The following is a 14,254-nucleotide window of genomic DNA, read 5'->3' as shown; positions in this document are numbered from 1 at the left end:
TGGCTCCTACGTAGACAGCCGTAATTCACAATTTTGAGATTAACTACTTGTTTTTTTTATTATCTTGCTGAGTACTAATTTTTCTGTAAATTCAAAACTAACGTTAGAAAGTATACATTATGGTTGTCTGTTGATCGGTTGTAATTATCGTATTACAGATTTATAAATAAATGCGGTAAAAGTTAAACTTGGAATAAAGTGTGTATAAGCAAAATTAGTACTTATATTTGTACTAATATTGTTTTTTATACCGCGTTTATGTTAATGTTTAAAATGTAGAAAAACGTTGCATTTTAAACATACGATTGTTTACGTAGGAGCCACCGATACGAAATTATCATACTAATCTCGTAAACAATTGATTCATCAAGCCTTCATAATTTCTATTGGACCAAAGAGTAGTTGAAAATACACGAAAATATACACTTCTATATGTAGTTATACTTTATATACACTTCTAACAATGCTTAAAACAACACGCAATGTTTAATGATAACTTTAATAGTTGCTTAGTGTAGATTATTTTACTTAATCTACACTGAAGAGCTCCCTTATTAAAAATATTCTGGATGCTGTTAAATATTTTTACCGTAGGAAATTTAATGTTATAGAAGCTTTCCCTTTCGCTTATAATGAACTAAATGTTAGTCGTGTATTTATGTAGTAAACAAAATTGAATAATTTTAAATCAGTATTAATATCTAGAATGGTAAATTTTTTTATATAAAATGTAGGAAAAAAATGAAAAAACTTTTTTTTTCCAGTACATACATTTCTTTTTTATTTGTTTCATCTTTTGTATAAAAACAATTTAACAATTTTTAAGTAATATTCACACTGTTAAATGACATATATCTGTAAAGACCACTCGGTAGAATCTGTTAAAAAAATTAACACATTGGATATATAAATTTACACTTTTGATACATAAATATATGATCAGTTCAGGAATCTAGCGATGTTCGGTTAAAATGTTCGGTTACTACAGTCGTTTGAACATTTTGTAATGGGACTCGGAACAAAAACCGATACATCGCATCCTATAAATGTATCTGGATGAATAAAAGTCGATTACTGATTAGTGATGAACATTTTGAAATTATACTCTGATCGAAAATACAACGCAGTTTATTAATGTATCTGGACGAAATGAAAAAACGGTTAGTGATGCACGGTTCTTCTCTTTATTATTATAATCTTTTTATTATTATCATTTTGTTTGCACTCAATGCTATCTATTTAGTTATTTGTAAAGGCATTGCCATGTTCATTGCAAGGAAACAAACTACCTTTTCCTACAAATAGATAATTAGATTGCAGTGAGTGCAAACGAAAGGAAAATAATAAAAAGAAACTAGCCGTGTAGGACTAATCGATTTTTTTGTCCAGATACATTTATTAGATGCGTTTTATTGGTAGTATGCGTAGTTGGAACACCGCCAGTTTCCCCGATTGTACCTATCGACTGAACTCTAATATAGATTTGCATTATGTATAACTTTTGGATTATCTTCTGTTATTGTGTTTAGATTTTTTTGTTATTTTAAAATAAACAATACAACTGCAATATTTTAAAACTTGTAAGCAATTTTGAATTTGCTCATTTTGATGTTTCTTTAGAGAAAGTAAAAGTTCCGTTGCTTATTAAACAAATATGAAAAAGAAATGACGTATGTTAGTAGATATAATGGCTATTAATTGAGGCCTGCTTACTTAAATTAAAGTTAAGATTAGATAGATGTAGTAACTCAGAATAGCTTGTACTAAATACGATTTAAACATGGCCTCAAAAAATTCATTATTATCGTGAACTATTTATGTATAGAGTTCCGTTTTAATTGCCATTTTAAAGTTCCTTGGAATGACCCCGGCTGCCAATATTGCGATATCTTTGAAAACTGTTTATCATTTTATAAGTATATTGAAATTTTTAACTCTCTGCCTAACAATCTGACTGATTTATTAAATGTTAGTTTAAAATGCTATGAAATGCTACAATCCACATATAAAATCAAGCAAATTAAATTGGTATATATATTTTTTTTTATTGAAATTAAGACAATTATGAGTTAGTATTGTATAATGAAATAGTAAAAAGTTTTTAACGTTCCAACGCACAAGTGAACAATATATTATATGTTAGTTGACATAAGGCATTTAAAGTTGTATTAGAATGCAGTATTTCGTACGATATAAAATATACCAATCCGTGTAGGTTTGGATGCAGAAATATGCGAATATTTCTTGTCATGCGATATTGCGGAAGCATTCGATAAGCTATTTCATGAAATCTTATCCGAATATACATCGTTTAAGATCATCAAGTATATTTATTACAAAAAACATTGTAAACACTAGCTTTATCTATCACAATATTAGGTTAAACACAAACAAATAACACTTAAAAACACGCAACTCGTAATTTTTATCCGGGGTTCCTCAAGGATCAATTTTTGGCCCAGTACTCTTATCTACACATGCTAAATATTGCATATAACCTAAAAAAACGTTTTCTATGTCAAGATATTTACAATTAACCTTTAGCTGTCTATTAATGGATCTTTCAAGCCAGTTAAGTTAAGTATCGTTGCTAAATTCATTTTCATTAAACCGGGTAATACTTGGACAGGCTTAAAGCTATGGCCTATACCCCTAGTCAAAAGTTTTTTTTCGATTAAGCTAACATACAATTTTATGGACTGTATCATGGCGTTAACATTAATTAAACTTATATTATTCATTCTTATTAGTAAGTTATTACTTAAGTATTAAATGTTGGACGATTTCATGCTTTAATGCGTTAATTTTTAAAGTATTGATGTTATTGTATGGTTAGAATATTATGTTTGTATTAAGTATATATGTATAAGTTCTATTACATGGTTATTTTTTAATTACCAGACAATATACCTTTACCCATTGTCAATACTGATCATATTTAAATACAAAATATGTAAATTTATGTCGAAAACTCATTCTTAAAAACGAATTGTTCGGTTGCAACGTTTTACTGTATTATTTACAACTATCTTTCGCCCGCGACGCCATCCGCGCGGAACTATAAACAACAAATGTAAGTAGTCAATGTTTTCTTCCAGACTATCCCCTACTATACCAAATTTTATCGAAATCCGTTCAGCCGTTTAGGCTACAAACTCTAACAAACATCCATCTAAACTTTTGCATTTATAATATTAGTATGAAGTGTGTGTAGTAACATATTTGTTAATTACTTTATCATTATTATAAAATGACTGTATTTTACGGTTTGTTTCTTTTTTCTGGTAATTAAAAAATAAGTATGACTTAATTTTAAACAGACTTGTTTTGTTGTAATTTACATAAAAACATTAAACTATGTTTGAATTTAGTTTATGTTACTTGCACATAGATGGCGTTCTTTTTAAGTGCTCTATTAAATTTATTTTCAGTGCCAATGGCTTACATATGTGTTGCATGCATTTAGAAATTCACCGTTTACAGTTAAAGACACACAATGCAACGTTTATTCCAGTGGGTTTTTATTTCTATTATAATGTATTGACCAATTCTTATTGCATTTTTAAATGTATGCAGTTTATCCCCACTCCTATATAATATTCAGCATTATGTTTAGGTTAATTTTTATGTTGTTTGCAAGGAACTATTTTAGTAATTACCTATTACCTGGCATTTAAAAATGCAAATAATGTAAGATGTGTCTATGTTATAAATAAATTTAATTAAAATGCTGTTGGTTTTTTTTTTACACCTTAAATTGGAAATGGATAAATAATCTAAAACAGTTCGAGAGATCATCAAGAGTTCATGAACGAATAAATCACACTAATATTATAAATGCGAAAGTATAGATGGATGGATGGATGTTTGTTAGAGTTTGTAGCATTAAAGGCTGAACGGATTTCGATGAAATTTGGTATAGATGTGGAGGATAGTCTGGAAGAACATATAGACTACTCACTTTTGTTTTTTTTTATTCCACGCGGACGGAGTCGCGAGCGAAAGCTAGTAATTAAATATTTTATTTTGATTACGGTCCAGTATAGGTAGAAATGGCAACATTATGTAGCTTCTGGCTTTTAACTGCCTACGTGTGTGCTTGTTAGTTCTGTTAGCATCAAAATGTTATATACAAAATGTCTTGTTTTTAAATCAGAAAACAGGCCTGAAGTGGAAGCAATTCCGTGTTTCGTTTGATGAGTGCAAGCCTGAGGCCTAGTTATAGACCCGTAATGATAGATGGAAAGGGAAATAAAATTTGATGGTAGAGGAGACATAGGAAGGGGAAATGTTTTCTTTACATGCGTCTCCCTTCGTCAATTAAGGGTAGGCAATGCATCTGAATTTGACTATAGTTTACCTATAGAATAGATATCCAATTGGCGGTCACGTCAAGGTTGCAATTAACAGATTATTCTCACTCAGTCAAGAGCAGACACCACATATTCTAATTAGTTTAGTTAATTTTGAATCATGTACGAAACGGAGTATAATTATGGCGTTAAACATATAATAAATTTACGTTACTTCTATGAATGAAAGTGGATCGAAAATCACTTTGCATCAACATAAATTCTCCTACAGATAAAACAATACTATACTAGTTTTTACATTGTGGTGTACAACAGATTCAACTAAAATAATGTAAATATAATACAGAAGAATATGACAACTCCTTTTCGAAGTTAGTTAAAAAAATATCGTAGGATATATTAAAAATTTAAACAGTATCAGTGTGTTGATGTGCTAAGAATGGTGGCACACTACCACGAAAGCGAAGCGAAATATAAAAGTAAACTGAAAGAAATGCAAAGTTGGCTCCTCTAAATGTTCTGTTTCACATTGTGAGTTTAGATACTAGATATTCTGCTGGAACCAAATCGTGTGGTTTATGTATAGTTTCGGTTTTGTTTCGCTGTCGCTTCAATGTGTTACAAGCCTTTTTTTATCTAACTTTGGCAAACGTTAATAAGTAGGCAGGTAGTAAATTAGGCGAATGGAATCAATTTGTGTCGGTGATATTAATTCCGCTGGCGACAGCAACAATATGAAGGCATTAAGTGTTCAACTCCGTACACGTTGGGCGTAATATCCGGCTATCTCACACAAATGTTGCGGAAATCGGAAATAAGTACAAGTCACGTGGCATTAAATTGCTGCAAGTTATCGGAAATATAAAATACTAGTTTGTGGAATTTAGAAAAAAACAAAAGTGAGTAGCCTAAGTATTTTTCAGACTCCTCTAGGGTTATGCCAAATTTCAACGAGATTTGTTTAGCAGTTTAGGCTACAAACTCTAAAAAAAAACTCATCTGTCTTTATCTCCGATGTATTTATAAAGTGTTTTCGACATTCAGTTAGTGTGACCTAAATATTATATGATGCCATCAGATAATTCGTTACATTTTTTAAGAGCGTACGTATTTTATTCTTAATTTATTCAGCGTCACATATTCAACCCCAAAGTAACGATGTCACATGAAAAATCTGAAAGTAGGTAATTAATTTTATAATATCTGCGTCGACCCATTCAGCCTCGGGACAAATTACTGGCCCAAAAATGTTATTAAGCAATTTTTTAACGTGGGCTTCTACCGAATGTTTTAGCTGTAAACACCAACTGTTAAATTAATACATTTATATGTTTTTCTGACGGTGTATAGATAATAATGTAATTAAGGCCTTTTAAATAACGTAAACTTTTATAAATAATTTTGAGAACTTTGGTAATGTAACTTTGCATGACTTTTGATTTAGATGTGTATTACATCTCGCATCTGAGAGAGTTCTCCAATAACGGAGTAACTTTTTACTTATTTAATTCGTATACTACAGCACTCAGTCTTAAAACTTACTTTAACAGATCTTTAATATAAGAGCTGCTGTATAAATGTACATGCAAACATGCTGTGCTGTTTATAGAGTGATTGTATTTACTACGCTGCGTTGGCTGGGATAACGCTAGCACAAGGTGAATAGCTCACGATATTAATCGAATGCCAGATTAGAATTTACAACCCTAAGGTTCGCAGTTCGCGTCTAAGAGCATTTATATATTGCCGTTTATGTTAGCCCTTTTATTGGCCTTTCTATAACTTAGCCTAACGTATCAGTGTAAAAAGATCGAAGTTTCTATGCAAGATAGAAATTGAATCATCGATATGGATAACATTTTGCGAGAACAAAAGTTTTGAGACTGGACTGTTTTTAATACATTAATTTTACCGCAGTGAAAATCGAATACTTCTAACCTAATTCTCATAGTATAAAACTATTGGATTAGTAGTCTTCATTAATATGTATAAACATAAATTACTCTTTTAAAAAATTATACAAATTGGATTGCAGATGGTTTCGAAAATAAATATTAATTTAAATATTGGCATCTATACGAAGATGTATAATTAATCTTATGCAAGGTATATCCGGTGTAGAACAAAAAAAATATTTAGCATAAAATGCAAATTTCAATTCGGGTAAGCTCTTGGTCTACGATTCGGTCGTAACACGAGATATAAGACGGTTGCCGATCCGGCCCCGAGTTTCTTCAGTCCCGTTTAATTGTTTCGGCAATTAAGTTTATCTTTTACTGCTGTTTCAGTGGCAAGAGATTATGAAGCGGGAACGATTCGACTCGATAGGTACAACGTTACATTCGAAATAAGTTGAAGTGTAATTTGACGTTGAATAAATTTTTATTTTGAACTTGATGTAACTTCTCACATTTTTTATTTTCCTTTGGATATTTAGTCTTTGCAGTCATACATAATAGTGCCGTGACAAATGGAGAAAACAAATGATTAATATCATCAAACCAAGCATTCTGAAATCTTTCTAGAATTCAGTTCATTGATAACGAAATAGTGGCCGTCCAAATGAAGCTTCTATGGATCCAAAGTGATGGATACTCCTTCCATCTGCCAAAATGGTATATGGAAGGTATAACTGCCTGATGGTTGTTGACGTGGCTGAAGTAAAATCATCAAAATACCGGTATGGTTGACTTGGGGCAATGTGGTTGTACCTTGTTAGCTTCAACGAGCGTAACCAAAAAAACAGTTTTATATAACCAATGGTCGTTCCGAAAACCAGCGTGATCCATGGAATAACGTCCGTTAGGAAACTTTACTCATTCATCTTTTCCCTAAAAGCGGGGTGTTGGTGGGAGGGGGAGCGCGCTGCGCTACTCTGCGTTATGTAACGCTGGAGGGTGAAGCTGATTCCTACTCGAGCCGCCCTGGCGCGCGGTCCCTCCTATCGCACGAGCTTGCAACAGTTAGCAATCGCCCGAACCAACTCCAAACAGTCGCGCTCACTCGCGACTTTCGTTTCATAATTTAAAATCGCCGCGAACCGTTACTTAAACAACTCTATCCGTCTTCAAACTTTACTTCTTCACTGTCAAATTCTTCTCGACGAGCGCGGTAAGCTTATGTTTATAATTTCTTCAATCATGCGTTATATTTATTTGTTACATAATATTTTTTTTGTTTCTTTCTTTACTTCATTATCATCAAAGTGCTGGGCGATGAAGACTTTTTAATGAACAACGAAATGACACTTATATTTTAAATGGGAAATGTTTTGAAAGTTTTGCTTCACTTCTGCCAGCCAGCGTAATATCTTTTAAAAAATATTCTTACTATATTAACGTCATCCCTTTTCTTCTTGATTAATTCCGATGGTGGAATAGTTAATACATTTCTTATCCGAAAAAATAATTATAAATAAAATGGATAAAATAATCTTGTTCTTTAACAAGAAATCAGAATAAATCATTTTGCTACCGCCGGATAACTACCTTATTAGAATAATGTCGAAAATATATTAATACTGTCTTTTATATGAAAAATAATAAGTTGTAAGTAATTTACGTAGGTGATCTTTATTCGTAATTTTGGTTTTGTGATACGTGAAACATAATAGTAAAGAATTAAGTTACTAAAAATATTCAAAAATAATACTACGTTAAAAATATTTTAGAATTTTGTGCGATTAACAACAGAATATATATTTTTACCTTAAAATAAATTTAATTTTACTTATTTAATAAAAGTGAAATTTTATTAAAACGCAAAGGGAAACGTTTCTGTAACGACAGAAGCAAATGATAATGTCTCGGAACAGGTTGCGGCTACGATGATGCGTAGCGCGTAGACCTTTCGTAGGGTCTGATAAAGTTCCTATCTTTTTCGGCTTTTAGGAACGTTACGTCTGATTAATGTTTTTAAGGAGCGTTGTGATAGTGAGCTTCTTGTTACGTAAGATACCTCTGAAAGCGTCGTGCCTTTGTTTGGTGTATTCAAGTCTTTGTTTCTCCAACATCCGTTTCGTTAAATGTTACTCACAATTCTTATAATGTAATTACGTTGTATTGTTTTTATTTATTTAAATGTTATTACTACTTTAACATCATATGGACTAAATTACGAACACGTGCTTTCTAAAAATTCGTTTACATTAGGCCTACAAGCGTTTTCTCGTTTATCTCCTGAGACTTCCAAATAGTAATTCCTTTAAACGAATAATACTACGTGACTATTTTTTTAAGCCCCTGAACGAGATTCGGTTTTCGTAGTCGCATTTTTTTAGCGTTCCGGCCGCAATTTTATTTATTTTTATTACTGTTTTTTGTATTTTAGTAATTAAATACTCTTCAATTTTACAAGTGTGTGATAAAGTGTTTGATAAAAACGTTAATGGCTTTTATATTTTTAACGTTACTTTCAATGGTTACTGTCTCGATTTTTTATTTATAATAGCTTTTAAGCCTTTTCCATATTAATTTTAATACTCTATCGTTCATTCGTTCGCGTTACTTCCTCAAAAAGGGGTAGAAAGATTTCGCCTTACGCCTTATCATTATGCTGATGATCACTTCGGACGATATAGACAATCTAGTATAATTTTACAAATTAAACTGTGTCAGTTAGTTCTAGAAAAACACGCTTAATGGCAATACAAGGAATATAATATTCATGATTTTTGACATGATCTCAATAGTGCTAATGTAATGAAACGAATACCATAAAAAGAGTGTTTTTAGCCAGTTGGGCTATATTTAGTGAAATTTTTATATATTCAAAAATGATTGAGCAGCAATTTAGTCTATACGTCACGTAAATTTTCAACTAGTCTGCCCTTGATGACAGAATAATATAAAGCCCGCAACACACATTCAAATATAATTGCAAAATGGTAATTGAACAGTCAATCAGAAAAATTAAAACTGACATGTGTAAGCAACAATTTAATTCTCGGTCGAATTGTACAGTTCTCTGTTTTGCCTGCGCACTTTAGGTTCAACTTTACAGATCCACTGTATAGTTAAATTAAACGTGTGTAGACTTTACCGTAAGTTTCCACGGCCATAACACCTGGACGGACCACTGTAACACCGTAACATTGCTTTATCTACTTTTTAAGGTTAATACGCGGGATGTAATGTGTGTCTACCTGTTTATGCAGTGGAAATTTACTGTTAGGTTCGTGATGTGATCGCTTTAAGTATGACGTTGTACACACAGTTGACAGTATTAAATAGAATTAAAAGATTATTGAAGCTGTAAGCCATTTCAACATGACTTAACAAAGCCGCAGCTTAATATACATATATTTTTAACTTAAATGTTACTAAGTTTATGTGTTTATTATATTAAATAACAATTATAGTTAAGATTCAAAGTCTATTATAGACATTATATCTATCCTCGTATATATTGGCATAATAACAATCTCCAAAGTATTCAATAAAAATGCAGTGATTTGATTTTGGAAAGATGACATCGAGTGTTTTATGATGAAATATAGGATAATGTACGTGAATGATTGTTATAAAGTAAGACGATAAAGGTAATCTCTGTCGACTAAAGTAATCGATTACCAATAGATATTTAAGATTGGTTTTATAAGGAATGTAGCTAATGTCAGGATTCTACAGAATATCTTAACATAAATTGTGGGTTAAGATTATAATATAACATAATTCGTAAAAATGATGTAGAACAAGTGTCATACCAGTGTCCATAATTTATTTTTATCTTTATTTTAGTAAAGGAATAATGATGTGCCTCATATTTTATGAAACTTGTCGACCAGTTGCGATGTAGGTGTCAAGTCATATTTTAGAGAGAGAGCTCTTCACTGTTTTCATAAAAGCAGGTCTATACATAATTTTTTGTACGGTTTTGTTGGTTCGCATTGAAACTCGGTGACCTTAAAGATGTGTTCATTAAAATATTTTCTTTTAGTTTTCCCTTTTTATTATCAAACATGAATCGTCTCTTAAAATGATATGTAAGAAATGATAGTAGAATATCTAGATGATCCGCTTACTATGGGATAAGTTGAAATATGTAAAAGAGTAAGTCGTAATAAATTCTAGTGGAATGGAATTACTACGTTAAAGAGTAGATCAACTTTAGATCTTGTGTGTTCTTATACTTCATTTGTTTTTAGTTGAAAAGCGTCGGTAGCTCAGTGTTTTAAGCACTTGATTTGTAATCTACAGGTCTTGGGTTCAAATCCCGCCATGTACCAATGTGATTTTCGATTTTTTCGAATTTTACGTACGATCATAATTTACCTGATGCTCTTACGGTGAAGAAAAACATTGTGATGCAACCTGGAGATATCGAGGAAACAATTCAAAGATATGTTGTCCACCTACCCGCAGTGGGCCAGCGTGGTTGACTATGGCCTAGTCACCCTAACTTAGGGTAAGCTTCGAGCCTCTCGGTGGAAACATATAGTGGTGGTAGACGTAGGTGATGATGATGATATGGCTTATATAAGATACGTTTTATTTCTGCACAGGAAATATTACTAAAAATCTTCGGTTATTTATAACAACTGGTCTTGCAACGGTAGAACTGTTTAGTCTGCTTTGATTCCTATGAGTTTATATAGAGATGTCCACAATATTATATTATTAGTTGTGCAACTAAACAGTTGAATTGGCTACGAAACAATTGCACAATATTTGTGCGATAGTTTAGTCAAACAAGTGCGCTCGCTTTTACTTCACTTTTATGTGTTCGCACAATTACATTAAAAAAACGGGGTACAAAGTTTTTATCATAATCATGGTCATGTTCTAATTATGAAATGCCTTACTATAAAAACCGGTAGTATGTAAACGGATGGTGTGGGCTAATATTATCCGAGGACCTAAACTAACTTTGTTAGCAGCGAGTGCAGCTACACGCCAGCGTGCCCGCTCCTTCCACGCGACTTCACTTCAAGTGTTCAAACATTTAGCTTACAACACTTGCCGGCGAGATTTATTTAATACCCTCAAATTTGTATACGGTTGGTTTTATATATGATTTTTACATTACTTATTACATCTTACTTCTTACTTATACTATAAATCTGAAAGTTTAGATGGATGGATGTATGGATGTTTATTAGAATATGTAGTATAAACGGCATAGATATAAATGATATTGTGGAAGAACACAAGCTATTCATTTTTGTTTTTTTTAATTCCACGTGGACGGAGTCGCGGACGAAAGCTATTTTCATATATTACGAAGATCCGTTTTGAATCGCTTCAAAATTAATTATAGTTTAAATCCTAGCAGTTTTATAAATATCTAGACTAATCTTAAAACCTATTTGTTCGATTGATCAGGATCCAAAGAATGTTTCACCAACAAACATTGGGTTATAATTTTTTTTTATAATTCTCTACTACAGCTGATAAAGGTTTCATACTTCTTGTCATTTCATTCCATGTTTTTCTAGTTTTAGTCAAATAAATTAGACGACTAGTTTGGTCACCCGTAATTCAATTATACACCATTACTTTACTCTGTAAACAAGCTTCCCGGTCCAAGTATTTAAATAACATCTGCCTTTCTACAACTATAGACAATATACGTCCCAGTAATCCTATTGAATCTCATCAGGGAGATCCTCTTAAAATTCCAATTAACAGTTTAATCGTTGGCGGCATTTCAGATATGAGATTACTCGCGATCTATGCAAGTATTAAAAGCATAGATAAACTCTTTTTTTTAGATTAATAGAGCTTTCGCATTTCGACAATAGACAATGATTAGATATAAGATAATCCACGTCTATAGATTATTCTTCGTTCATACTATATTAATACTATCTTTCAAAAAATAAATTGTTTAGAAGTTTTGCAATTATATTGCTCGCTAGTGTATTACCGACACTACTTGACCATTCTTAACAAATTAGTAATTTGTTTTTTACTATATTTTAATCTTACTAAACTTATAAATGCACAAGTTAAATGTATGGATATTTGTTGCAACATATTACTAGAACGCTCAGAGGATCTCGGTGAAATTTAGAATGAAATTTTGATTTAGAACACACGCGAAGAATATAATTTAGTAGAAGAATTAGGCTAATTTAGTTTTTTTTTTAAACTGGTCTAAACGCTCGTTTTCTCAATTTTTCTTTATGGAGCGGAGACGTGGACCCTCAAGACGCATAGACTCTTTTGAAATGTGGTGCTGGTGGAAAATGATGAGAATACCGTGGACTGCACACAGGAGAAACGACTCAATATTAGAAGAAGTCAAAATTACTAAACGTCTATCCACGGTATGTCTCAGCCATATGCTGGAATATTTCGGTCACGTTGCTAGGCGATCTCCCGAAAACCTAGAAAAACTTACTATTACGGGCAAAATCGAGGGGAAGAGATCTAAAGGACGTCGCCATGCATGTCGCAGAGAATCGCACAGAATGGAGAAACACCCTTCGAGAGAGTGCCAAGGAGAGTGGTCGCGACCCTCAGGAATGAGGAAACGAACCGGACAGAGAGAGAGAGTTTTTTTTTTAATTTCACGCAGACGGACTCTCGGGCGACAGCCAGTTCCTTTCTTAGCTACATAGACATGTATATAATTTAGTCTAATTTACTTAGCATTAAAATATTTATATTTTTGACTTCATTGGTAAATACCTATGGGAAGTCGGACGATATTTTAAGTATAATAAGTCTCTTATGAAGGTTGATTTTTCTCTATCAATACCATTGTTCTAAGACCCTCTATTGTTGGAGCCTATAATAAAGCTTAGTGTAGTATTTATAGTGCTTCCGTGACACTGGCACTGAAAATGATACATTTGCATTTAAACAGCATATCAAAAATTAACTTGGCTGCAGTTTCAAATTATGTGGGTAGACGATAGATAAATACTCTATGTAGTAGTACCGTTTGGTAGTAGTAATCTTACTAATATTATAAATAAAATGGATGTTTGTTAGAGTTTGTATCCTAAACCGCTGAACGGACTTTGATGAAATTTTGAATAGATATGAAGTACAGTCTGAAAGAACACGGACGCTACTTAGTTTTTTTTTTAATTCCACGCGGACGAGGTCGCGGGCGAAAACTAGTATAATATATAAGTAAAATTGAGCCGATTTTTAATATTTATCGTTTGGAAAACTCATTCGTTACCTAAACTAAGCAACTTGCATGTATTTATTTCATGTAATTGATAATTTATTATTTTACGCATATAAGTTTTAGACAGTGCACAGTTGAGAGAAATTTAAAGTCCCGCGAGGGTTTTGCCTCCTCGCTTCTTACAGTAAATTATCATTATGTAAAAAGTTTAGGGGAGAGCTGTGTATACGTAATGTTGTGTACGGTTATTTTACACAACGGCCACGGAGACCCTTCAGGAGAACGGTCAGAGTCCACTAATTAGACCCATTAAGAGTCTCGTTAGTAACAAGTTTACATTATGACGTCACAGGTACTAATTTTTCAACAATATAAGGAGCTGTAAAATAAAAGACAATCGTTACACTTTTTTAACTACCATACCGTATCAATTACCTCTATCTGGTAGATAGGTAAAGTACTTATCGTTTATTAAAGTGAAACTTCACCAATTTTGAATGGATTAGGTAAATTTTCTGTAACAATCCAACGTACAAAATATATGATGGAAAAGTTAGGTTTTGTTACCTTATATCACAATGACGTTATTTTTAAACTATCTGAGTCTCTATCAGCCAGTGGTGAGACAGGCCCTTAGTATTATTAAATAAATGTTTTAGCTATATCATAACTCCAAATCACGGATTAAGTATAGTAATACATTGTTTTATTAAAATTCAACGCCATTTCAAAGAGAATTTCATTCAGTTCCGTTAAACGTACATAATCTTGTTAGTTTTGTTACATTGTTGGTATTAGTTGGAAACGTGATAAGGCTACGAATACTGGAATTGTTTTTACAATACACAATCAGAATT

Source organism: Papilio polytes, unplaced genomic scaffold, assembly GCF_000836215.1.
Source record: "Papilio polytes unplaced genomic scaffold, Ppol_1.0 DF824292.1, whole genome shotgun sequence".
Lineage (NCBI taxonomy): Eukaryota > Metazoa > Arthropoda > Insecta > Lepidoptera > Papilionidae > Papilio > Papilio polytes.
This window is presented reverse-complemented; position numbering follows the sequence as displayed.